The sequence below is a fragment of the Meriones unguiculatus genome, chromosome 8 (genome assembly GCF_030254825.1).
Source record: "Meriones unguiculatus strain TT.TT164.6M chromosome 8, Bangor_MerUng_6.1, whole genome shotgun sequence".
NCBI lineage: Eukaryota > Metazoa > Chordata > Mammalia > Rodentia > Muridae > Meriones > Meriones unguiculatus.
Window position 1 is genome coordinate 105041055 of NC_083356.1, and position 26754 is coordinate 105067808.

The 26754-nt window shown below is 38.0% G+C and overlaps 1 protein-coding gene across 3 annotated transcripts in view; it reads left to right on the plus strand.

The window, feature by feature from the left end:
• Window positions 1–370: 370 nt before the first annotated feature.
• The window catches only part of LOC110557626 (sodium channel protein type 2 subunit alpha), a 131102-nt gene continuing 104718 nt past the window's right edge, over window positions 371–26754 (plus strand). For all 3 annotated transcript variants that reach the window (XM_060390295.1, XM_060390294.1, XM_060390297.1), the window contains exon 1: window positions 371–604. The gene's annotated coding sequence lies outside the window, so the exon portion shown is untranslated. The remainder of the gene's footprint in view (window positions 605–26754) is intronic.

Here is a 26754-nt window from a genome sequence, read left to right on the forward strand (position 1 = left end):
ACCAACAATAAGGTTAAAAGTTACAAGTATTTTCATATAAAATTTTTAGTAGTGTTTTGAAAACTTAGATTTCATTTAAACAAAAAGACAAACAAGTCAAACCCCAAAAGTTGAACTACAATTGTTTAAGTTCAAAGTACAGTGACTTTTAAATGTTTAATTACTAATTAGGGTAGTTGATTTTTTAATACATTAGAATTCTGAACATACGTCATGTAATCTTACTTGTCATGTAATCTTACTTACTAATCTTCTTGCTGAAGAAGCTTGAATTTCAGTGATTCCATGTGTGACCAGAAGATGGAGCTGTCACGCAAGACGCTGCCTCTTCTATTTATTTATTTATTTATTTTAATTTAGCATGCTGTTTTCTAACAGACAGTGGGTACCCTCGAGTGAGTGAGTGTCAGAACAGAAAGCTCAGGCAGAAGCAGAAAGGATGCAGTGACCGCCCTGTCTTGCCTTTTCTTCTTTAGTAAGGATATTGCACACGTTAAGATTTTACTTTCTGCTGTAGGCTGAATTGAAGAGACCTGCCTTGGAGACTGTTACATTCAACACGCACATGGATTCTGTGCTATGAGTACCATTCCCTTTATTTCAGGTAAGCAAGCATGATTTCTATTTTTATCACGTCTGTGGATCACTATTCTGCCAAATGATGGCATTTAAAATGAGATGTGCTTTGTAATGTTGTATTCAGACCCAAAAGGTTCAAATGCTCTAATTCTGGCTGTTCTGCATTTCAAAATCTCCCTATGCTAAAATGATCACTGGCTGTGCCATGTTGTATTTTAACATTTCTTCAGCTTCACAGCCTTTCGTGTTTGTGGCTGTATTTGTTTAAACTTTGAAAGGTAAATCTTTCAGAGTGAGGGATGGGCCTTCTTCTCACAAGGGAAATACTGATGCCTAATGCGTTGAGCAAGCCGTAGATGTAACGAAGCAGATTAACATGGCAGTGGCTCTGACAGAGCCCACGGCTGAGCCCTCTCACCACAGCCTCAGAGGCACACCAGCATCCTGAGCCCAAGGCCTTCTGAACAATTGCTGCTGCTATGACGCTAGCATTCTTTATCTTTTCATCTTAACCTTTAAGAATGGCATGTAAGTCACTTTAGCCCACGAGTGAAGATTGATGTAATGTGTTTAATAGACTCCGAGTGACAGCATTGAACTCCCCCTCCCCCCTGGATGAGGGCAACAGTGAAAACTAATTAATTGCTGGGGAAAATGGATTATCCTTATTTGTGAATGAGAAAAAAAAAAGAAAAGAAAGTGAGCATTTAGAATAGTTCATAAAAAAAAGAATAGTTCCTATTGTGGAAAGTGTTCGCATTTTAAACAATTTTTAGGTCATGTGATGTTAGCTGTGCTAAAGAGTGGAATGACTCAGGAGGTGGAAATGGCATGCAACAACCTTCTTTTTTTCTCATGATTCTTATGATTTCCCATAAAGGTTCTTCTTGTGGTTATCAGTATAATCAGAAACTGAAATATAGACGTGCCATATCCAAAAGCCATTGGTTATCATTTGGCTCAACATTTGGCTTGATTTTAATAAAATTTTAAAATATATAAAAATATTTTTTGTAAGATTGTTAATTGCTTCACTCCCTTCTGAGGAAAAGTGTGTGTGTGTGTGTGTGTGTGTGTGTGTGTGTGTGTGTGTAGGTGGCAGGCAGTGGGGGTGCATGCATTCGGGTGTTTCTATCTCAGTCATCATTTTCCTATAAAAAGGTAGTTATGCTATGTCTGAGATGGTGAGAGCTGTGGGTTTTCTGGGATGTTTAGGAATACTGGAAAAAAAGATCATTTGAATATGTACAATCTAAGAAGAGGTTTCAGTTATGCATAGCTCAACATATAGGATGATTTTTAGAATCACGTCTTTTCATTTGGCATGTATCCATTTTCCATTTAGAGAAGAGCAACAGTGACTGAGGGGTTACATGGGTTTTATATTTGGTGGATTTTTACTGTCAAAGTCCATGTCAGATTAAAAGCAGCAAGCAAGGCTAGTACCCTGATTGGCAGTTTCCTGTATCTTTTGCAGCAATTATGTCCACTGTCAACATATCCAAATGGCATATGACAGGTGTGCTGATATTGATTCTGGGTGTTGTTGATCAATTCTGTAAAATAGTTTCTTTCCGTGTATATTGCTCAGAGGATTAGCATACACAGGGCTAAATTTTCTCAAGGGCCTTTCCAAAAGACACACACACACACACACACACACACACACACACAAAACCAAAAACCAAACCAAAAAAAAAAAAAAAAAAAAAAACCAAACAGCTCAACTAAAGTTATGGTGATACAATTCCTTAAATTTGTGTTTTCAGTTGAGATTAGATATACTGTCTGCCTTTTGCTCATGCATGGCATAGATAGCCTTATGAAAGCTCATTATTCTACTTCTTCTATCTTATAGAATAATCTGCATATATAGAGAGAGTAATTTGTGGCTAATTATATGGTACTGGGTACAGACTATATACTACTTCTTCAGTATCTGAAGAAAAGAAAGTTTAGCTTGTGTCATTTCTACATAAATATTTGTGGAATACCATGCCTTTACTTAGGAATGGTTCATGGTAGGGACTGAAAAGTCATTACAGGGACAGAAGAGATGGCTCAGTGGCTGACTGAGAGTACTGTCCTTGCAGAGGGACCTGTGTTCAGTTCTTAGCACCCACTCTGGGCAGCTCGCAATCTTCTATAACTGCAGTTCCAGAGTATCCAATACCCTCTTCTGCACTTGTTGAATACTGTGTTCACATGCCATGTCCATACACAGACATATATGTAATTTAAAAATAAAGCAAACCTTTAAAAAAGAAAAAAATAATTGTTCCTGCAGATATGACATTTTCTTCTGTCTTCTGTGGGACACCTTCCCCTCACACACCATACACTCACACATACCCTCACCCGCACACTGATACACACATACACATTTTTTTAAAACCCTTAAATAAATATCAAATGGAAATACACATGTGCTGATACTGTCATTGATTAACATATTAAAAACACCAAAATATGGCATGAAGAGAAGGGGAAAGCGAGAGGGACTGGGATGTGAAGGCCCATTTTATGTTAGGCACAGTGTGACAACTTGGGTTCAGAGTTTATGATGACAGAAATCTTAGGGACAATTCATTTAAAGGGGATTCGAAATTAGATCTTTAAAAAAAAAACCTTAAGTATAACTTAACAAGAATATAGATTTGGTTATTTTAGGCACAGAGGTGAGGTAGGCAAAGGAAGGAATTAAATCCTGATTTAACAGGAAGATTATGGAAAATGAACAATAATCCAATACAATTGTAGCTTTTTGTTTGCTTATTTGATTTTGTGGGTATTTTCCTCTGGGCTACTAAAAGTAAAGGGAGAAATTTGGTTTTCAATGTTAAGTAGTCACCATATTCAACCACGCTCACTTGATGTCTAGAGATTAGATTACACGCTACGGCTGAACTTGTGAATCTTCATGAAGTCATGGGGATCCTTAAAGTCTCACGTAAACACAATCCGCTGGGAACAGAAGCACAGCTAAATAACTGGGGCGTTATCTTCAGGGCTGGAGAGTGAAAGGAATCTAGAAAGGACATCATTATAGGAAGTGATAGGAGAGTTTAGATGATGGTAAGAGTCAGAGCAGATGAACTGTATTTCTGAACGAGGACTGGAAACAGTGGAAGCAGTTAGTTGTCAAGGCAGAAGGATGGAAACAATGGACTTAGTTCTGATTAGTAAGTCTTCGCTGGACATTGGGACATTAGTAAGCTGGCAGCGACTGGAGGCTCTGAGGACTAACTGAGGAATGAGACGCTTGAGAAGTCTGTTTAAATATTAGGGAATTGGCAAGGCAGAGTTAAGTTGATGTTATATAGCATGTAGAGAAGGGCACCCTTGTGGAAATTTTCATTTCAGTTAGGATCAGAGAAAATTAAGTCTCAAAGTCACTAGAGAAGAAATGAGGAGAGAAACAATTACAGTGTTGGAAGAGACAGGAAGAGATACGTTCAATGTCTTTTTAAAACATGGGACCAAAAGGCTAGAGAAATTGCTCTGTGTGTAGGGGCTCTGGCTGTTCTTCCAGAGGACCTAGCTTGCATTCCTGGCACACACATAGCAACTCACAACCCTTTATAACTCCAATTCCGGGAGATTCATCATTTTTTTCTGGTCTCTGTGGGTACTGGGTACACAGGCTGGACAGACATACATACAGATAAAACCACCCATTCCCATAAAAATAAAAAATAAACAAGCTAAAAAAAAACCTATATGACCGGAAGAGGTGGGTGATACTACAAAATGATGCTGTGTAAGTCACTCTGAGTGGCTTGTTCTTGGAAGTTAAGTCCTTGTTTATAAGAGAATAGGTATTCTCTTTAAATCTATTGACTCCTTAGAAAGGACCATTTGTGGCATATGGACTTTCTTGAAGGAATAATTAATCCTCAGCAGCAAAACACTTCCCTGCAGAGCACAGTTTGGTCACATTAATCCTCGAATGAGAGATTAATAACACTGCTTTAGAGCAAGCTCATCACACATATTTCCATCACCTCACTCTTCAAAACAAATACCATGTAAAACTTGCTTTTGAGTACTCCAATTCATACCTATCCTACACGTAGTGTCTTGAATGGGTTATCCTTCGTAGGCTCAGATGTTTGAGCATTTGTTCTCTGGTTGGAGCTGTTGCTTGTGGAGGCTTAGGAGGTACAACCTTGTTGGAGGAAATGTGTTCCTGGAGGGAGGCTTTGAATGCTTAAAGACTCACCGTTTCTAGTTCACCTTCTCCGCATCACACTTGCAGTTCAAGACATGAGCTCTCAGTTGCTGTTACTGCTGCCATGCTTGCCCCCTTGCTGCCTCGATGGTCTCTTACCCCCTAGAACCATAAGCCTGATGAAAATCTTTCCTTTTTTATGTTTTCTTGGCCACGATGTTTTACCACAGCAAGAGAAAAGTAACTAATACAACACATCAGTACTTTGGGCTAGTTTTCTGGCTTCAGAATGAATTATTCAAGGTCTTTCTTTAATGCTCTCATTCCATCGGTACTTTAACCAGGATGTGTGTAGAGAGAAAAGAGATTTTGCATATTGGCTGACTTCCTTTACTAACATCTATGAAGCTTCCTACCAGAGGTCTTCTGTTCTTTCTGCTGGCAAGCCCAGAATTCTGTGTTCTTCCTTAGAGCTGATCTCTAGTCAGCTACAGAAAGGCAAAGGGTTGCCTTGAAGATGTTGGTGTAGAATTCTATCCCTCATGTTGGAGCTGTGCTCCAAGTTCAGCTAAGCAGTGGTTCAATAAGATACGGCATCTGGATTCCAGAGCTCACTGTATTCTGTGTGGTCACATTGAGGAGGTCAGAAGATGATGTCTATGAGCAGTCTGGCTACTGAAGACTTTTCTTCCCTCTGGGCTGACCCTGGCAGCACAGTAAAGGCAGCTTCTCATTGTCCTCTGTCTCCCTCTCATCCTGTTCTCCTGAGGACATCCTAGACATCTCTACAAATACAAGAGTTAGTTTCTAGCTCTTGTAACTAAAAGTATCTTTAGCTCAGATACCTAGTTGATAAAATAAGATAGAATTCATGTTGCACATGTGGTTTCTAGATAACTTCTTAATAAGTTTAGTTTTTACAGCTATCTAAAAAATTTATATCCTTGAAGTTTGATAGGACTGTCTTCTTAAAAGAATAGCATGGGCAGTTCGAATGAGTGGATGGTCATGTTACTGTTTGAAATGGACACATAAACTGCAGTTTCATTCCCCTAACATCTGCTGGACACAGGTGGTTGATTCTTGGAAAATGCTTGTATCTGGAGGTTCTGAAATGAGCATTAACCACACAGCAAACCTAAGTGACCATTTCATGGCCTGAAGCACTTTCAAAGGATCCAGTTCTTTGGTTTTGTTATTTACCTTTGTAAAAATCTGTTTTAAAACTTATAACTTTAACCTAGAATCCCTGCACAGATGTAGCCCATGGCAGTTTAGTGCCCAAGTGGGTTACATAGTAATGGGAAGAGGGACTGCCTCTGACATAATCTGATAGGCCTGCTCTTTGATCACCTCCCTCTGATGGGGGAAGCAGCCTTACCAGGCCACAGAAGATGACAATGCAGCCACTCCTGGTGAGATCTGATAGACTAAGATCAGAAGGAAGGAGAGGAGGACCTCCCCTATCAGTGGGCTTGTGGAGGGGCATTCGTGAAGAAGGGGGAGGGAGGGTAGGATTGGGAGGGGAGGAGGGAGGGGCTTATTGGGGGATACAAAGTGAATAAAGTGTAATTAATAAAAGTTAAAAAAAACTTATAACTTTAAGATATGTCATCTCAACCAGGCAAACTTAGTAAAAGTCATCTACATGTATTCTAAAATTTCCAATGAAAATCTTCTGTAGCCAAGGCCTCAGAGCTTTCTATATCAGCCCTCTGGCTGCATTCAGATTTTACCATTCGAAAAGCCAAAGGCATGTTATTTTTCCTGATGTCATCACTTTGTTGCATAATTATTGTGATTCTTAGTCAATGTGCTTTAAATACCAACAACAGTTTCATGTGAGTTTATTTCAAAGGAAAGCAATTGTATGTCAGTGTGTGTATGTATGTGTGTGTGTATATATATATATATACATACATATATATATACATACATATATATATATATATATATATATATATATATATATATAATATACCAAAAAGATTTATACACAGACCCTGTATTTTAAGATGCTGTCGGTGGAGAATTTGCAGATGGCTTCTTCACATTCATGCCTATTATCTCTAGAATACATGCTTGCATTTTTTTTCTACAAATTTTAAGACAATAAAAGAATTTGTAAAAAAAAATTATTTGCTGATTTTGTTCTAATTATGAATCCTAATATTTAGAATTCAAAAGTGAATATCACTCAAAATGAAAGGAAAGTGAAATTCTTAATAATGTAACTGCATATTATATTGATTTCAAGCTATCAAAGTTTTATTTATGTTTTGAGGATAAAATTGATTATCTTTTTTTAAATGGTGTAGTTTTTTTAACTTTTATTTTATTAATTACAATTTATTCACTGTAACTCCCTCCCTCCTCCCCTCCCAATCCCACTCTCCCTTCCTCTTCTCCACCCATGCCCCTCCCCCAGTCTACTGATAGGGGAGGTCTTCCTCTCCTTCCTTCTGATCCTAGTCTATCAGGTCTCATCAGTAGTGGCTGCATTGTCTTCCTCTGTGGCCTGGTAAGGCTGTTCCTGCCCACCAGGGGGAGGTGATCAAAGAGCAGGCCAATCAGTTCATGTCATAGACAGCCCCTGTTCCCATTACTATTGAACCCACTCGGAGATCGAACTGCCATGGGCTACATCTGTGCAGGGGTTCTAGGTAATATCCATGAATGGTCCTTGGTTAGAGTATCAGTCTCAGATAAAACCCCTGTGCCCAGATTTTTTGGTTCTGTTGCTCTCCTTGTGGAGCTCCTGTCCTCTCAACCATGTTTGTAGCAGCTGTATTTGTAATAGCCAAAAGCAGGAAACAACCCAGATGCCCCTCAGTTGAGGAATGGATACAGAAATTGTGTTACATCTACACAATGGAATATTACTCAGCAATAAAACACAAGGAAATCATGAAATTTGCAGGCAAATGGTAGGAACTGGAATAGATAATCCTGAGTGAGGTATCTCAGAAGCAGAAAGACACACAGAGTATATACTCACTTATAAGTGGATATTAGATATATAATATAAGATGATCATACTAAAATCTGTACACCTAAAGAAACTAATCAAGAAGGAGGACTCTGGATAAGATGTTCAATCCCCATTCAGAAAAGCAAAGAGGATGGACATCAGAAGAGGGAGAAAACAGGGAACAGGACAGGAGCCTGCCACAGAGGGCCTCTGAAAAGTTCTACCCTGCAGGGTATCAAAGCAGATGCTGAGTCTTACGGCCAACCTTTGGGCAGAGTGCAGGGAATCTTATGAAAGAAATGAGAAATAGTAAGACCTGGAAAATTGATTATCTTCCTTTCTATTTTTTGTTTTTGTGAGACAGGGTTTCTCTGTGTAGTCTTGACTGTCCTGGACTTGTTTTATAGACTAGAGTGCACTCAAGCTCATATTGACCCACCTGACTCTGCCTCCCTGAGTGCTGGGATTATAGGCCTGCTCCACCGTGCCCCACCAGAACTGATTATTATTGGCAATAGAGTGGTGTTTACTGAAATACTGTTTTAATGTAGGGAAAAATCACTTGATTCAAGAGCATGGAATAAAATCTTATTAAAACTGGAAAGTAAATTCATTTTCTTTGCTCTCTGTAGCAGTAACACAACAATGCCATCTTTCTTTATAACTCAAAGCTGTAAAATATCTCAGTATAATTTCACTAATACTTTCAATTAAGCCCTTTGCCATGAAGATAACATCATTACAAATTGCTAATATGGCCAGTTTCTAAATTTAATTTCTGAAACTTTCAGGGAATTTAGGAGGCAAGCATATCTCTAATTTTTAAATTTTTGTTTTGATTATTTTTGAAACTGGGCCTAACTCTGTAGTCCTGGCTGGCCTGGAATTTATTGTGTAAACTAGGATGGCCGGGAATTCACAGAGATCTACCTGTCTCTGCTTCCCAAGTGCTGGGGTTTGAGGTGTGTGCTGCCATTCCTGGCCTTGAGGTAAACACATTTCAATCTGTTTTCTGTGTCAGATTGTGGCAAAAGAATTTTGAAGGTTAGAAAAAAAAATATCTATTTTAGTATATTATTTAAAGTTGCTAGAAGATAAAGTTGTGATGGAATAAAATGACCTGAGGGAAAAAAAAATCACCCCAAGAAGTGTTATCCATTTCAATTCCTATGACACTGTTTGAGATTCTGTCTAGATACTGGTGTCTAGAATTGGCTGAGATTTCGTGGTTTCCATGCGAGCATGCCTAGAAGGCAGTAGTGGATGAGTGTGCAATTGTGTGATTGTGTAATTTTACCCTGCCTGCATCTTGAGTTGGGAGATATATATGAGAGAATGATAGAATAACAGAATTCGTAATGAAGCTTACAAGAGGACTTGGTTGGACTGTTAGAACAAAGGAGAGACTTTATAAGATTATTTAAGATAAAATCAACAGCACTTCCTTTCTCTGAATAATCGAAGTCAAGATGTGAAATATCTAAGACTTGCCATCAAGGGAGGGTACTGATGATGTGGTTTATCCCTCAGCTTTATATTACTAGCTTATGATGGTTTTTTTCTTTTTCCATGTCTCTTGTGAACTAAAAACTTGAGAGGGTCTAGAGTGAACAAAGACTTGAGAAGAGAAACCATATCTACAGATACTAATAGGAAGTTTAGAATTTCAGTACTGAAATATTGCAGATCCAGAGGCTAATTGCTTATCTTGGGCTAGTTCTGGCCCTCTGGGTCAGCCATTCTTTGCCAACCTCTGTGCCAGAACTAACATCTTGTGACTGCTGGATAAAAGCAGTTTTAGAATCTATTAACTTAGTTAACCACTAGCTTCCACCAACCCAAAAATTATCTTATCAGATAGCATGTTGGCATCTCACTGTAACGGCCTCTTAGATGAACCGCTGAAGTATTTTAAATTTACCTTGATTAATGATTTTCTCTGTTCTGTGAAAATATAAAACTTCATGAAACTGCTTCTTCTGTAAAATATAGAACTTGAGGTGACTTAAATCTGTGTTTCCAGGCCACGGTCACTCAAAATGTCTCCAAGTGAACATGTTCCCAAGAAGAAAGGGTGTAAATCAAATCAGGATTGGTTATGGCAAACTGGTGATATAGACTAAGAAAGGAAAGGCAAAAGAAGGTTCTACAGTGTCTTATATTGAATCAGTGCACCCAGTTCAATTATTCACGATTTTAGTCCCTACATGTCACAAAGTTTAAATGTAAAGTGACTCATCATTTAGATAAAGACCATTCAGACAATCTGTCAAAATCCCGAGTGAAACTTCAGTCCTTAGTTATGTCACAAGAAATGGTACAATTCTGTAGATTTTTGAGACTAACTTCTTATAGAAGAGAATTCTGTACGAAATAATAGTTAGTAAATCATTCTGACTGTGGAGCTTCACCCAGAATAAATAAGTCACAGGAAATCATTCTCTACTTGGTATACATTGTCCACAGGCCTTTGGGGAAGAGTCTGTAATGGCAGCTTCTGGTACCAGCTCTATGGCCCTTGGCCAAAAGTTCCCTAGATATCCAGTAATTCTTTTTCCAGCATATTTAAGATGAAATAAGTCTACTAATGTGAAAATAGCAATTCACAGAAATGTTTTCAGAATTTTTTTCTTCCTCTAGACTGACTGATTTTATGTGTATGAGTATTTGCAGAAGGTATTTCTGTCTACCATATGCACACAGTACCCACAGAGGCCAGAAGAAGGTGACAGATCTCCTGGAGATGGAGTGACTGAATATACCGAGCCACCATTCTGGTGCTGGGAACTAGTCCAGAGTCCTCTACTAAAGCATCATATGCCTTTATTTGCTAAGCTCTCTCTCCAACCCCCACACTTTTTAGATAGGGCAACTTGATGAACTAAATAATTTAGATCAAAAGTTTTTAAATACAAATCTAAGTTTACAACTGTTATGGAAACCTCCATATACAGAAATAATAAGAGAGTTAAAAATATAAGTGACAAACGTGAACTCTGATCCTGTGATATGGGCAGCCAGAAAAAGTATATCATATGTAGAGAGAAGGGTTCAAGTGCCCTGAGCCATTTTGCTATTTAATTTAATTAATTTAAGTAGGAAAATTGGCCTCATGGGTGTTTTGTGTGCTTCATATTCTTAGTCCAACACAATTATTTACTGTTTTAATTTTTAAAAACCTTCAGGATTTAATCAAAATTGCCCAACTGATTCTCTTAAAGAGTCTAAATTTGTGGTATTGTTTTAAATCTCAGCTTAGATACTTGTTTTTGATAAGTAGAAAACAAAACTTTCCTTGGGCAGGCAAGATGGCTCAGTTGGTAAAGACACCTGCCACCAAGCCTGACCACCTGAGTCCAATCCTGAGGACCCCACGGGAGGATAGAATGGACTCCTGACCTCCATATCTACACTGTAGTGCACACTGGCCTCCGACACACAATAATTAAGTAAAAAAAAAAAAAAAAAAGAGAAAGTATAACAAGTTTCCTTGTGTGAGTCAGTCTCCTCTCTCTCTCTCTCTCTCTCTCTCTCTCTCTCTCTCTCTCTCTCTCTCTCTCTGTGTGTGTGTGTGTGTGTGTGTGTGTGTGTGTGTAGGTCAGAGGTCAATAACAAAGTCCTTCTCTCAATCTTTCTCTACCTTATTCCTTGAGGCAGACTCTCTCTTTGAGTCTGGAGTCCGGCACCTCTGCTAGTGTGGCTGGTCAGGGGTTCTTCTGCCTTTGCCTTCCCAGTGCTGTGTGGCATGTGTGGCCATGCCCAGCTTTCTCATGTGAATATTTGGCGTCAAACTCCGGTACTCCTGCCTGTGCATTTTACTTGCCAACCCCAGAAAATACATCATTTTCCATATAAGCATATACTGAAAAGTGTCCATTGAATGTATTTCCATACCTTATAAACTTCAGAGTGTTCAGAAGTTCTTTTTTTTGTAAATGAACAATATTGTCTCTTAATTATATGAAACTCAAATATCACTTCCTTTATAAGGTTCTCTGTTCTGTGTAAAACAAGCATTCATCACCCTACCTAGCTCTATACTTGTTATAATGTGGATTAGACATCTGTGCACCTGGGTTATCATCTCCCAAATGAAAATCTGAACATTAGTGAGACAGATATTAAACCTTCTGTTTCTACCAAGGTGCCAAAACCCAACACTCGCTACTGTGTCAGCTGACATTCGGATGGCTGTGAGGGACGCCTGCTATAAGCGTTAAGAGGAGGAACGAGTTCTTCTAACTTAGAATGTCAGAGGTCTCTGTCTCTGCTGATGGAAGGTGTGGCAGAGCAGTGCCCAACCCACAGCATCCAGAGAGCACAACACTACAGCAGCATGATGGCGGTGAGACAAGGTAGAAAGAGACACTCCACAGAGAGCTGCTTCTTCTAGCCAGGCCTGCCCTTTGAAAAGAATGGTCCTTTCAAATCTTCAATTCATCAGTGCATTAAATAACTCATTAGGTCAGAGCCCCCATTATCTGATCGATCGACTCTGGCATCGCTCTCATGGGCACACTGAGGCGTGCTTCACAGGTCTTAGCAGTATTGCTCAGTTCAATCAAGATGACAATGAAAATTACTAATCGCAGCTGGCTCCCATGGGAGGGCATCCCTGTGTCTGTGGAGCTGCACTATTAGAAGCTTCAACCCAGATACTATTTGAAATGTCTTGTTTGTACAGCGTCAATGTGTCCTGCTTCAAGTAGCTTACTAAAATGAGTCACAGTGGTTTCTTTTCATTGATATGCTTTTAATAGCCTCTTAATTTGATTTTATTTTCAGTTGATCTGTGCAGTGAAACAAACATACTATCTATGAAACTGTCAGAAGAAACTAATAATTATAATTCTATTATTCCCTGTCTTTCTCTTGAGTGTGCACATGTTCTCTGGAATTTTCTGAGTCCATAATACAGTGACTTTTACACTCAGTGTCTTAGTTCAGTTCTTATTGCTATCAGTGACAAAGACCATGGCCAAAAGCAATTTGGGAGGAAAGGTGTTTATTTACATATGCGGGGCTATGGCCCAGTGAGGAAATCCCAGGCAGGAACTCAAGGCAGGAACCAAGAGCATGAAGCGAAGCAGACACCATGGAGGAATGCTGCTTCCTGGTTCTCTCTCCGTGACTTACTCAGCCTGGTTTTTTAGACAATCCAGCATCATCTGCTCAAGGGTGTTACTTCTTACCCTGAGTTGTACTCTTCCACATCAATCATTAATCATGAAAATGCTTCATGGACTTGCTCACGCCCAATCTGATGGCTGTACTGTCTCAATTGGGGTCCCATCCTCCCAAATGACTCTAGCTTGTGTGAAATTTTAAAAAAACAAAAGAAAAAAAAAACAAAACAACCTAATCTAGTGCATCAAGTAACAGAATTAATAACACATGCACTCACTATATATATGTGTTTATATACACACATATACATATACATATACATATACATATACATATACATATACATATACATATACATATACAGCCTGTATTTCCTCCTATCAAAACTGCAACCTAAACAATACTAAGGCCTAACTTTCACAGGAGGAATGAAATGTAGATTGCAACACTCTTTTACTGCAAAGACTGTGAATTTGGGCCATATTTTTAAGTCTTTAATTGCAGAATTCAGTCCACACCTTACTTATCTAGACAGTGATCTCATGCTCTTCTTCACTTTGTCCCACTATTCTGCTCTCTCTGTCTTTTTATTAATGTTTGTTGACTCTGTCAAAGGTTTCCTCTCATTGTTCAAAACCACAAAGAATTATAAAAGACGCAAAATATGCTTCGAAAAATTAACAAAATACATTTGACTACTCTGAGCATTCTATGAGTAGTTTATCAAGTTCTAGAATATCAACATATAATTAGTAGTTTATCAAGTTCTGTGTGAGTTTCAGTGAAAACGTTTTTTGAAATCAGAGAAAATAATCAAGACCCAGTGTTCTTCACAAGTGACAAAGAGATTCTTGACCACTGAATGTAAAATCATTTTAACAATTTTGTTTTTACAGACACCCTTTTTACATAGAATTTCAAAGATTTTTAAATGGTTTTTCATTTCAAGTTCCTTTATTGTATTTGGCTATTGTTAGCTTTCTCCTGTTCTGGTCGCACATTTTTCCTTGAATTTTTAAGTCAAAACTGACAGATTTTCCATGTTATTGGAAGTTTCACAGGCGAAAATCTTGAGACTCATTCCTAAATTATTCTGTTTACTCTTTTACGGATTTCTTCTGTTCTTGAGTTTATTGGTCCTTATTTAAAACACTTGGCTTTTTGTTTGTTTATTTGTTTGTTTTGAAACAGATGGTTGATGGGTTTATTTCTTTAACCAAGTTATTAAAGAATCAGATCAGAGAGTAGTTTGTTGAAAACCATCATGTTGGCTTGCATTTATGTTTGATTTTGATGAGTAGTTAACATTTTAGAGGGTGTTGTACATCTGATTAATGTATTGTGGCCAAAACTCTTGGGTAAAATCTTAAAATGTTTACTTTAAAAGCTCATTTGTTGGCCGAAGATGCCACACCGTTGGTAGAATGCTTGCCTTGAGTTTGATCCCCTGCACTGCACACTCAGCATTGTGACACTTGGCGCACACCTCTTATCCCGACACTGGACTGGCTGGGGCCGAAAGGTCAGAAGCTCAAGGTCTTCGGTCACATAGTAAGTCTGTGGCCAGCAGGGCATGTGTAGAGGAATTTTAATCCAGCAACATGGCTGCTCTGGCAAGGGATCACATCCAAAGACCAGGTCTATGTGAACCTGCTGGAATACGGATGCACCCTTAGTACACACCTTAAATCCCTCCGGCTGGAATTTAGTACACACCTTTAATCCCAAACAACGAGGTCTAACCGAGGCAGACCAATCGACAAACTGGAGAAATATTTGACAGAATGAGTCATAGATAGGATACGTCAACTCTCTTAAAGAGCCAACTCTCTTAAGGACAGACAGGAAAGAGAAGCTAGTTAGGAGCACCGCAGAGCGTAGAGGAGAGTGGAGGACAGTTCGGGAATACAGGGGTTCATGGAGACAGCACTGTAGAGTTCAGGAGTCAAGTTCAGTTGAGGGCGGTTGAGTTCCATGCGGTCTCTTTCAGTTCAGTACAGTCAGTGTAGTTTAGTTCCCGGCATTCAGAGGCAGTTTTTCCAAGCAGAGGAATGCAGTCAGAAGCTGAGAGAAGCTGGATTAAATCAGTCAGCTTGGAGAGGGGTTTAAGCCAGAACATCGAAGTTGAACCACCAGCCAGAGTTCTGAAAGAGCTCAAAGGCAACACTTACAAGCATGCATAACTCTACCTCAGAAAACAAACAAGCAAAAAATCTTGTAAGAGAGAGAGTAAGAGGTATAATCTATAAGGTTTGGGCTTTTATTGTTTTGCTCTTTTGTAACTGATCAGTTAGATAAATTAATTATAGCAAGAATTTTCACTGTGTAGAACTGTTTGATTTATTCTCATTAAAAAAACAAAAACAAAACTGTAGTCATATCTCTAATACCCACATTCTGCTTGCAGAATTTATCCCTTAAAAACTGAAAAAGAGGAATTTCTATATCTTACAATTGTATGTAATTTCTAGTCGTTTCATGTAATTTATAGTTCCATAAATTTTGTGAATTTATGGATACTTCTTTTCAAAATTTAGCATTTTGCTATAAAACTATCTATACATGAAACTTTCTTGTTCCTTGATACATATTTTGTCTCAAATACTTTGAAAACCCCACATTTTTGTTTATATTTGCCTGAAATACTTTTGCTCTCATATTATTTTTAACTTTGGCAACTTGTTCCTTGCTTCTTTTAAATAAACAGCATCTGTTCTTCTCATGCATTATGATCTAATTTGGTGGTTTTTGTTAGTTAATGTGAATCAAACAATTCACAATTTATTATAACTGGTTGGTATATTTGGTTTCTTGTCTGGTAATATTTTTTTATTGTTTCTACTTTTAGTCCTTTTTTTTCCTCATTTTTTGATTACTTGTGTGGCTTTTAACAACCACTCTTTTTCTTCCCTCTGTTGTTTTTGTTTTTGTTTCCTACTTATGCTATTAATATTTGAGCTATTAACATTCTATTTTTTTTATCATTTAGAACAGTGGTTCTCAATGTGTAGGCCACAACCCTGTTGTTGGTCATGTATCAGATATTCTGCCTATCTGATATTTACATTATAACCCATAACAGTAACAAAATTACAGTTAGGAAGTAGCAACAGAGATAATTTTATAGTTGGGGGCCACCACAACATGAGGAACTGTATTAAAGGGTCACAGCATTGGTGAGAACCACTGACTTAGGAGAAAAAATGTTTGCTAATCCACCTCATTTGGGTTATACCTATGGGGTGAGATGGAGTTTGATGTGTTTCTCATCATACATTGTCTGAACTGCCCACAAATTTGGTCACACTAACTTTGTGTTTATGGTGTTGAGTTTGTTTCAAACGGGAAAATTCATCCACACTGAAGCATTGATTTATCATCTATGTAATTATCTGTCATTACTCTGGAGACTGGTTAATCTGGAAATAGGAATGGCCTTTTCATGCTTTGGTTAACTCTCAGATGAAGAGGCCTCTGCTTTGTTTCTTAAATAGTAATTACTGAAAAAAGTCCCACGTGAAACAGTAATGCAAACTGATTATATATGCAAATGCTAGTCCTGTCTGGAAATGACAAAAGGAAGCCTCCTTTTATCTCTATTTCATGAATATTCTGAGTCCGTCTATAATACTTAACATTGTCTTGAGCGCTATCCCTTAATTCAAACAGTTTGTTGAATTCTGAAATGTTAACAACCTTTTAAATTTTGGTCTCTTTGATAAACCTATAATTGATCTTTTCCTTAAATGAAAGCTATGTTCATTATGACTTAACTACTGAAAATAACACATTTTAAATGCAATATTTTTATTCTTTAAGAATTTCATTCACATTTGTGATTTATTTTGATCATATTCACCCCTATCCTTCCTCTGATGCTTCCCAGATACTCTCTCCTATGTCCCCACCCCAACTTCACACCCACTCGTTATGTTTATAAACCTGAGTCTAATTAATATTCTCTCTCACACACAGTATGTGTGTGTATGTGTGTGTGTGTGTGTGTGTTTGTGGGAGGAGCATCCACTGAAGCACTGTCACCTTACTAGAGACTAACCTTCAAGGAACTGAGTCTCACCTAGCAACCATCAGGCATCCACAGTTCCTCAGCAAGGGGTAGGAGCTGATGAACTCCTTCCACTCAAGGCTAAAATGTTTACGGCTTGATCTTGTGCAGGTTAAAGTTTCTATTTTATCCATATCCAGTCCTCAAACATAAGAACATTGGAGTCAGCTTCAGTTTCTTCAGGAACTTCCCCAACAAACACTTCAATTTGTATTCAAAGAACCCTAGGAATTCTCTCTCCTTAATCTCTATTGTTTAGGCCTTTATTATCTTTTCCCGGGCTTTTATTTTTCTTCTCTTATGGCATGTGAAACAAGACCCACAACAGATTTGAATAATACCTAAAAGTAAGTTTTATCTATCATGCTGCTGGTTTGAATCACGTTCTCCGAACAGTTCCAGTGTCTAGCACAACATGTTTTTATTAAACTTCCAAAGGAGGCAAGGACACACTGTATCAGCTTGAGGGTCACATCAGCTTGAGGGTCACATGGATAGAAAATCTAAGGAGATGACAACAGCTATTATTTGATTCTCTATTCTTCATGTAAAATAAAAATTTTAATCTGGAAAAAGAAGACAAGGTTGCTCATGTTTATAATTTCTACTCAGTACAGTACTTGGAGTCCTAGCCAAATCCATTGGACATAAAAAAGAAATAAATGTCCCTGAAACAAAAATGGAAGTTATCAACTGTCTCTGTTTATGAATGACACAATTTTATATGTAGAAAACACTTGAGATGGCATTTACACAAAAACTATAGAACTAATAATGAGCAAATTTAATAAAGTTACAGGATACAAATTAGAATATGAAATTAGCAGTTATTATGCATGAACAATGGTTTATCTGTCAAAGAAATCAATACAAACATATTTAGGATTGCATAAAATACTTAGGAACAAAGATGAGGAGGGAGATGGAAGATTTCTACCATGAAAACTATAAATGTAAATAAGATGAAGACACAAATATATAGAAAGATATAGCTTGTTCACAGATTTGAAGAATTAGGATGTCTAAATATCCAGTCCTCAGGAAGCAATATAAAGATTCAGTGTAATCCATATTACTATTTCAATGATGTTTTATACAAAAAAAGTTTTTAAATCCTAGAATTATATGGAATCACCAAAAGCAAATAACCAAAGCAATCATGAGCAGAAATATCAATGTTAGAAACATTATTGTACAAATATATTTCATACAATATATAAAACATATTGCATGAAAGATTATTTTTTCCATAAGGGAAAAGTAAAAGAAAATGTAAAACTGCAATAATCAAAGCATCATGCTACTGACGTAAACTCAGACACATTGGCTAATGGAACAGAACAGAGAGCCCATAGAAGTAAGTCCATATGTTTATTGTAACAAATTTTGGTAAAAGTGCCACAAAATCTATTCAATAAATGACAGTTAGAAAACTGGTTATCTGCATGCCGTGGGATGAAATGGGATCCTAAGTGTATACTATATATAAAATCAAACTTAAAACAGATTTACTTGAACAGTAAAACTGATAGAATACAGCACAGAGGAGAGCCTGCATGGGACCAGTCTGAGTAAGGATCCTGTTGGGTATGATGGCCAACCACAGCAGAAAAGAAGTTTAAAAATAGATGAGCAGCATTACAACAGGCAAGAAAGCTTCCTAAAGGCAGCAGCCCACAGAGTAAAAAGACAGCCTGTAGAATAGAAGAAAGCCTTTGCAAACCCAAATATGTAAGGAAGTAAAATAATGCAACCACAAGAAAATCAATAACTCAATTGAATGAATAAAAGATATAAACATATATATGAAAGCTACCTAAATTGATACTTATTAAAATAATGTTTCTGGTTTTTTATTAAGACTATTACTGTTGTTAGCTAATTCTACTGTAAGCAATGAACGAAACTCGTTTCTGATGGGTGATGATTTAGATGGCTTTACTGAGCTAGCTAGAGAGCTAGCTTAGCCATTAAAGGCACCCTCTTATCTTTTAAAGGACACGATTTCCATTCTCAAGTGGCCTTCTTATTTTTTTCAAAATTTCTAATTCTATCTTGTTTCTTTTATCCTGCTTACTCAGGATCCTGTACATCATGTTATTGAAAAGCCCAAGGTGCAGGTGACTGCCATCTCTGTATTCACCTTCATTCATCTTTCTTTGACTTTTCACCCCCTTTGACTGTCCTCCACTTGCTTAAAAGTTATCCTTCTTGGTTTCAAAGCTGAAGGATCGTCTTTGCTCTTGAACTCATCAAACGCTCCTTATTTTGGGAGAAATTCCTCTATAACACTTTTCCACATGGATTACGTATTCTCATTAAGTCCCTATTCTCTCTTCAATAAAGTGTGGCTCTCTTATACTGACAAATGTGTGCTTTGGTTGTGTTTTGCTTTCCATCCTCAGTGGAAAAACCTCCTAAGCAAGTTTGACTTCTATTATCCCTTTACCTCTTTGTATCCCATTTGCTACTTATCCACTTTTTATGATAATCGTAAATACGCTTTAATATTAATGTCATAATTTTTCATGTGTTCTGTGGAACATGTTTCTTATTATTTCCTTTTCTAAAAGTTTCACCAAATTCTCAGGGACCTTTCGTATCCTAATTGACCTATTTCCACAGTTCTTTCCTGACTAAACCTGCAACTTGAACCTCTATCCCAATCCAACTAATCTGCTGTTGTCCCCATATGCCTCTTTTTCTATAGGTCCAGAGCCAGACCCTGCTGAGAGCTGGGTTTGCTTATAATTTGTCTTTCAACTGCAATGTTCTCTTACATAGGTCAGCTTTGACAGCCCAGTATAAGTGCCATTTCAGCCAAGAAACCATGGGAATCTCTTTGTATTAATTTCCTTGCTTATTGCTGGGGGGAAATTATGACTAATGCAACATAAAGAAAGGAGGATTTATTTTGGCTCATGATCCATTAATGTGGGGTAGGCATGGAAGGAGTTTGAAGCAGCTGGTCCCATTGGATCCCTAATCACGAAGCAGTGAGATAAATGAGGATGCTCAGCTCCCTTTTGTCTTTTTGAAGGTGTAGGACCTCAGCTCATGGGATGGTATCACCTTAATTCATTTTGACTCTTTCCACTCAATTAACCCAATAAGCACTCCCTCACAGCCAGGCCCAGTGACTTGTCTCCTTGTCTAGATTCTATCAGGTTGGTGATCAATATTAATTATCACATCCCTCAGTGCCTGTAACCTTTGTAAAACAGGGAGCAGTATAGCGTATAAGTCCTTTGTGTTTCTGTTGAGAGAGACAAAATATAAGAGCTAGTCTTGCTGTGGCCAGTGACACACCAGCTTCTTCATCTAAAAAAAAAATGAGGCTATATATTCCTCCTTGATATCCTTCTCAGGCCTAAACTAAATGATAAGTAAAATAGTGCATGTAAAACCATATATATACACAGTAATTTACATAGTGTAGGTGTCGATTTGGTAAACTTTTAGAAAATTATTAAGCTTCAATGATATTGTCACTAACAAATTGTAGGCGGTCTTGTTTTGTGTTGCTTCATTTCCTCACTGGACTTGGTGTTACTGTACTTTTTATGAGGATATTGGGACTACCTAACGCACTAGATGGGTTACTATCTAGTTCTGTTTTTTAACTTGTATCTTAACTAGGAGATCAAACCTAGTATCTCGCACATGTAAAGCAGGAATTCTCCCACTGAGACACCTCAGGCCTAATTATCTAGGTTTTGAGTTCTCTGGAGGCAGATGGCATGTTGGAGTCAACTCCTGTTTATTTGCAAGCTAATTATCTTCAAGACACAACTGTGCGCTACTTCCTGTTAATGTAGGAATCCACATAAGAGAAGCTTGCTGTGTTCCTACTGGTCACGTAAATCTAGCAAACTGAAGGAACCTGAGAGGTGTCCTGTGCCGACAGAAAGTTGATCAGCAGGAGCATGAAATAGAGGGCTGGCTGCTCAACCTACTCAGACGTGGCTTAGTGTAGCCACAGAAACATTTGGAGAACAGGGAGCAGACAGGCAGTAGAGCTTGGGTTCACCTTTTCTTTCACTGAAATACAATTTCAATAAAATAAGTGCTTTTTTTCGATACACACTAACTTGAATTTGACCATTGTATTCTTCTGCCTGACCACAATCACAGTTGAAATATATGGTCTTTCATCACCCAATGGATGATCTCTGTTCCATGACACACCATTGTACTGTGCTATGCCACTGAAGCATATTTTTCCTTCTTAAAATTTTCACATGAATGATACCATGGCACCCTCTTTTTTCTTGGTTTCTTTTCACTCACTGCAGTACCATTTAGAGTTAAACAGTTCTTGCATATATATATCTTGTTCATAACTTTTTATTATGAAGTAGTGTCATACTTTGTTTTCATTTCTCTGCTGATAAAATTTGAGTTATTTGAGGCTATAGCTATCATTAATTTTTTTAATATTAAAAAGGCTAGAATGATGATTTTTGCATGGTCTTTTAGGAAGTGCAAACTTCATTATTGTCAGAATTGAAAGATCAAATTCTAGAGGTATTTTTTTTCTTTTTTAACGATATATTTAATTTTATTTTATGTGCATTGGTTTGAGGTCATTAGATCTCTTGGAACTGGAGTTAGAGACAATTGTGAGCTGCCATGTGGGTCCTTTGGAAGAGCAGACAATGCTCTTAACCACTGCCATCTCTCCAGCCCTGACGCATGCTTTTTTCAAGAGTTGTATTTTTTAAATACAATAAAACAAGCAGTTTGAAAGTTAAACAGCAAAAGATATAGAATGCAAATACTAAGCAAAAAAGCTAATAGGATTCTATTCATAAGAAATCATGTATACTTCTGTCAAAAGATGCAAAAACAAATAGTCATCGGATTGGGAAGAAACAGTCAACAGGTTTGTGTGTCCATGTGTGTGTATGATGCTGTGTGTCTGATGATGTGGGTGTGTGCGCGCACTTGCGTGTAGGAGTGTAGGTTTCTTCACGTGTGTGAATGTGGATGTAACATGTAACAGTGTACATGTGGAGGTCAGAGGAAGACCTCAGATGTCAGCCTTTATCTTCCATCTTGTTTGAGACAGTGTCTCTTCTGTTATCTGTGGTGTAAACCTACTCTGTGGATCCATATGTTTCTAGTTATTCTTCTGCCACTATCTTTTTTCTCACCATAGGAGCAACGTGACTGTCAGTGCATGCTACCATGACCAGACTGATTTAGGCTCTGGGGATTTGTACTCAGTCCTAGCACTTGCTTGGCAGTCACTCTGTTTTCTGAGCCATCTCCTCAACCCCCAAGCAGGCAGTTTTTAACAAAGAATGATAATTTTTGCGATATTTTGTAAGGCAGTAGTTTCAAAATCACAGCACGGTAAAAATTAGACAAGTCTCCTTTCTTAAAATTATTTTTGAGACAAGGTATCACCATGTGGCCCTAGTTGGCTTATACCTCACTAATGTAGACTGTGCTGGCCTTGAACTTGAAGTTATCTGCTTCATAAGTGCTGGGATTATGCTATCAATCCTCTACTAGGAACTCATAGGATAAAAATGCAAAAGGAAGTTAAAAACAAAAGAAATGAATAACACTATCAATTACCAAACATAAATGTAGTTGACATTTACTTATACCTGAAAAACCTCAACATCTTTGTTTTGTCTGTATTGGTCTTGTTTAATTTTTAAAATGTATTTTTATTAGTTCTTTGAGAATTTTGTACACATTTTGGTCATTTTTAACCATCATCTCTCCCCAACTTCTTCCCTGTCCACCCAACTCTAATTTTTTGGTTTTTTGTTTGTTTGTTTGTTTAAGACCATAAAGCATAAAGGCCAATTTATGCTACCCCAATATTTTTGGTTATGTGCCCTTCCACTGAAGCCTGGTTAACTTACCAGGGCCTACATTCTTAAAGAAAACCAACTCTCCCATTTTCAATAGCTATCAGTTATCAATAGCGGTGAGGCTTCATGTCCACCTTCCCTCTGCATGCTGAGATTTGGTTTGGCTTAAGCAAGGACAGGTCTTGTGCATACTATCATAACGACTTTGAATTCATGGATGCAGGTGCATTGGTGTGTCCACAGATGATTTTCCCTTATAGTCACTCATCACAGATGGCTTTTATATTCTTTCCATCTCTCTTTGACAAAGATCCCTGACCCTTGGGAGTGGGTGTTGCAGTATAAATGGCTTACTTAGGGCTAAGCACTCCTCACTGTCTTATCCTCTGCACTTTAGCCAGCTATGGGTCCCTGTGCCAGTCACCATCTCCCGCAAATATTGAAGACTGAGAAATGCAATAATGAATGGGTATAATGATAAGTCCTTAAGAGTCAGGTTAATACTTTGTCCACTCAAAAATAATTTTTAGCAGGTTTGTTGCTGGAAGACCTTATGATCTCTCTAGTCATAGGTTCTAGGCCCAATAATGAAGCTAGATATGGATTCTATCTGGTGGACTGTAACTTAAATCCAATTAGAAAATGGTTGGTTATTTCCACGATGTTGGTGCTATTTCAATTTTTTTTTTTTGGAAAATTTCATGCATGAGTACTGTATTTATATCACTTCCAATCTTCTCCCAGTCTCCAATGCTTTCCAGGTTCTCCTAATACCCTCTCAAATCCATGACCTCTTTTTGTTTCATTGTTATTTCTAATACATAGTTATCTATGTGTTCTGCATATATATGCACATATATGTGTGTGTGTGTGTGTGTGGCCTACTGAATCTATTTTAGTGTACCCACATGTATATGTGTTTGGGATGACCACTTGGAGCTGGATAACCTATTAGGGGACTTGTGCCTGTAGAAAACTGATTCTTCCCCTCTCTCAGCAGCCATTAATTATCTGGAGCTCTTCATCTAGAAGTTGGGCCTTGTGGATTTCCCCCATCAACACTGACATGCCAACTGATGTTGTCACTGAGCAGGTCTTATTTAGGGAGCATTTGATTGGGATTTATTGAGCACAGCTTCCCCTTTTTATACGGAAGACACTGGAGCGGTTATCTTGGTCCTTTGGTTCTTACAATCTTTCCATTTGCTCATTCTCAATGTTCCTTGAGCATCGGGTTGCATTAGGAACAATCAGTTGGTGCTGGACAACCCATGGTCAATTATTCTCTGCATTTTGATTTGTTGCAGGTTTCTGTAATGGTCTTCTTCTACTGCCAAAAGAAGTTTCTTTGATGAAGGGTGTGAGCCACACTTACTGTGAATAAAAGAATAAATATACAGAATGCATTTAGGAATTACACAGATTCAGGGAAGTAGCACTGGTAGGTTCTCTTCTATGGTCTGTGACCTCTCCAGCCATTGAAGTTTGGCTCAGTACCTGGCATAGATTCCCTCTTATTGAGTGGACATTAAGCTCAATTATATGGTTATGGTTACCCCAGATAGATAAGGGCCACTGTTGTAACCTTTGAGGCATCATAATCTGTTGGTCATTGTGTTTCATAGGCTTTACAACTGGGTTGGACAACTGATTGCTTTTTCCCCTTAGTAGCTAGGTTCCTCCAAGTTCTGTGCCCAAAGTGCCATTAACAATACTGTCTTACTTTCAAATTCTGGGAAGCAACCAAGGCCAGTGGCAATACCCTATATAATTTGGGGAGTCTTGGATTCCCTTGACTAACAACTTGAAGGGTGGATTTTTACGGCTGATGCTGGAGTTTTGTGCGTGCATGTGCACACATAAATAGAAACTTTTATTCTCCTGGTTCAAGTGTTGTCTTGGAGGAGTACTGCTTCCTGCTAACATAGGCCTAGTCCTGGACACTTTTAGCCTCCCTGCAATCTAGACCTAGAATGTTTTTAGTCTCTGAGACTTACTGCTGAAAAAGCTCACCCTTTTTTTCGTACTGAGCTCTGGCTGGCTGGTTCAAGTTGGCTGTTCTGGCTCAAACTCCTCTCCCAGCTGACTTATTCAATCTGGCTTTTCTCTCAGGCCCTGAATTGCTCTGCTTGGCTTCAAACTAACTCCAGCAATGTCTGCTAATCTTCTGGCTCCTTCTCATTCTCTGGCTCATTCTGTCTTCATCTGAGTTTTCTCTCTCTGAAACCTGTCTTGGTAAAACTTTCTCCTCTCTATATAATGCCCATTAAATAGTTACCCTTTCCTCTCTAGCTGGGCATTACCAAATCTTTCTCTAATTCATCATCTTTTCTGCCACTCAATTATGCATCACTTTCAAACATGGACCCTTCCTTCTACAAAGTAACTTTACCTTCATTGAAGTTTGGGATTAAAGGCCTGTACCACCACACCTAGATCTAAGCTATTCTTTACCTGAAACTTGCTCTATACCAGGCTGGACTTGAATTCAGGTCTTCTTGCCTCTGTCTCCTGGATTAAAGGCATGCTTGTATTCCACCTGGATCATACAGACTTAGAAGATCTTTGGATGTGATCTTTTGCCAGAACAGCCGTGTTCTCAATTAAAATTCCTCTATATGTGTGTCTAAACAAATATAAAATAGCTTGTTTTCCTACAGCTTTTTCAAACATCCTTTATGTTATTTATTCTTCCTGTCTCACCGTCAGTATTGCCCTCACTGTCCCTTCCCTTCTCAATTAAACTGTTTCCATCATTTTTTTCCTATTTCTTCCTGTATAGCATCTGTGTCCTACTAATCCCCTCTCCAGATTTTTTTTTCTCTCTGCTTCCAATTATACCGTTTTTCTAGTTTCTATGGTTACTCCAGTTTATATACTCACATCTAAAGATTTAGAACTAGGGTTCACAAATAAGTGAGAACACGTGACATTTATCTTCCCGTGTCTGAGTTACTTCAATGAATATATTTTCTGTCCATACCATGGTGTACAATGCTGCCATTTTGATCTACTGTACTGTTTGCAGTAATAATCTAAAAAGTAAGAATATTGACAGAGATCGTGATGAAAGAAAAAGTTAGATGGTGATTACAGAGTTGAATAGGAAGCCTGAGAGAGCTCTGAGATCCGTTATGAGAGATGAGAAAAAAAATCATCTGCTTCTAGGTTAATCTGTAATGACTGTATGAAAACTAAGTGATCTGGCAGCGTCTCATCCAAAAAAAAATCCATTGTTTTCATTAGCATTTTCTCTGGTGCAAGATTGTGCAAGATTGCTGGAGAGATGGCTTAGAGGTTAAGAGCACTATCTGCTCTTCCAGGGGTCATGAGTTCAATTCTCGGCAACCACATGGTGGCTCATGACCATCTAAATAGGGATGCCCTCTTCTGCCATGCAGGTGGACGTGTAGATACAGCATTCAAATACAGAAAATAAACAAATAAAAAAAAAACTGTGCAAGCTCATAAGGAAAGACATGGCTCTAATTCCAAATCTGAGGTACATTCTAACTTACAAAGTCTTCTATTTGGAAAACTATATTTTCTTCATAGAGCTCAAACTATTTCACTCCCTGGCTCTCTTTTATGAGAAACCTAAAGGAAATTGGTTTGCAGTTTGTGATCATGATTTGAACTTTCAAAAAGGTGTGAGTCATCCCCTGCTCTTTGATAATTTCCAAATGACAAGGCTTTGCTTTTATGGATCAGTTCTAGCTTCTAGTTATTTCGGTATATTTTGCTTGGCTATGAGTAGAAAAATAAATGAGAAATGTCATTTATGAGTATGAGCCTGTTAATAAATTTGGGGAAAGTCAAGGGTCACTTTTGAAGGACAGAATGATGTTTTTCTGAGGCTTTTGCCCTTTCCCTTTCTCCAGCATGCATTTTCTTTCTTTCATTCTTTTTAAGATATCTACTATAGGTTTAGGTGGGAATCCCATAAATCTACCAAGGGGTTGCTGTATCTGTGAACCTAGGTAAAGATCCCATTGAAAAACTAGTCATC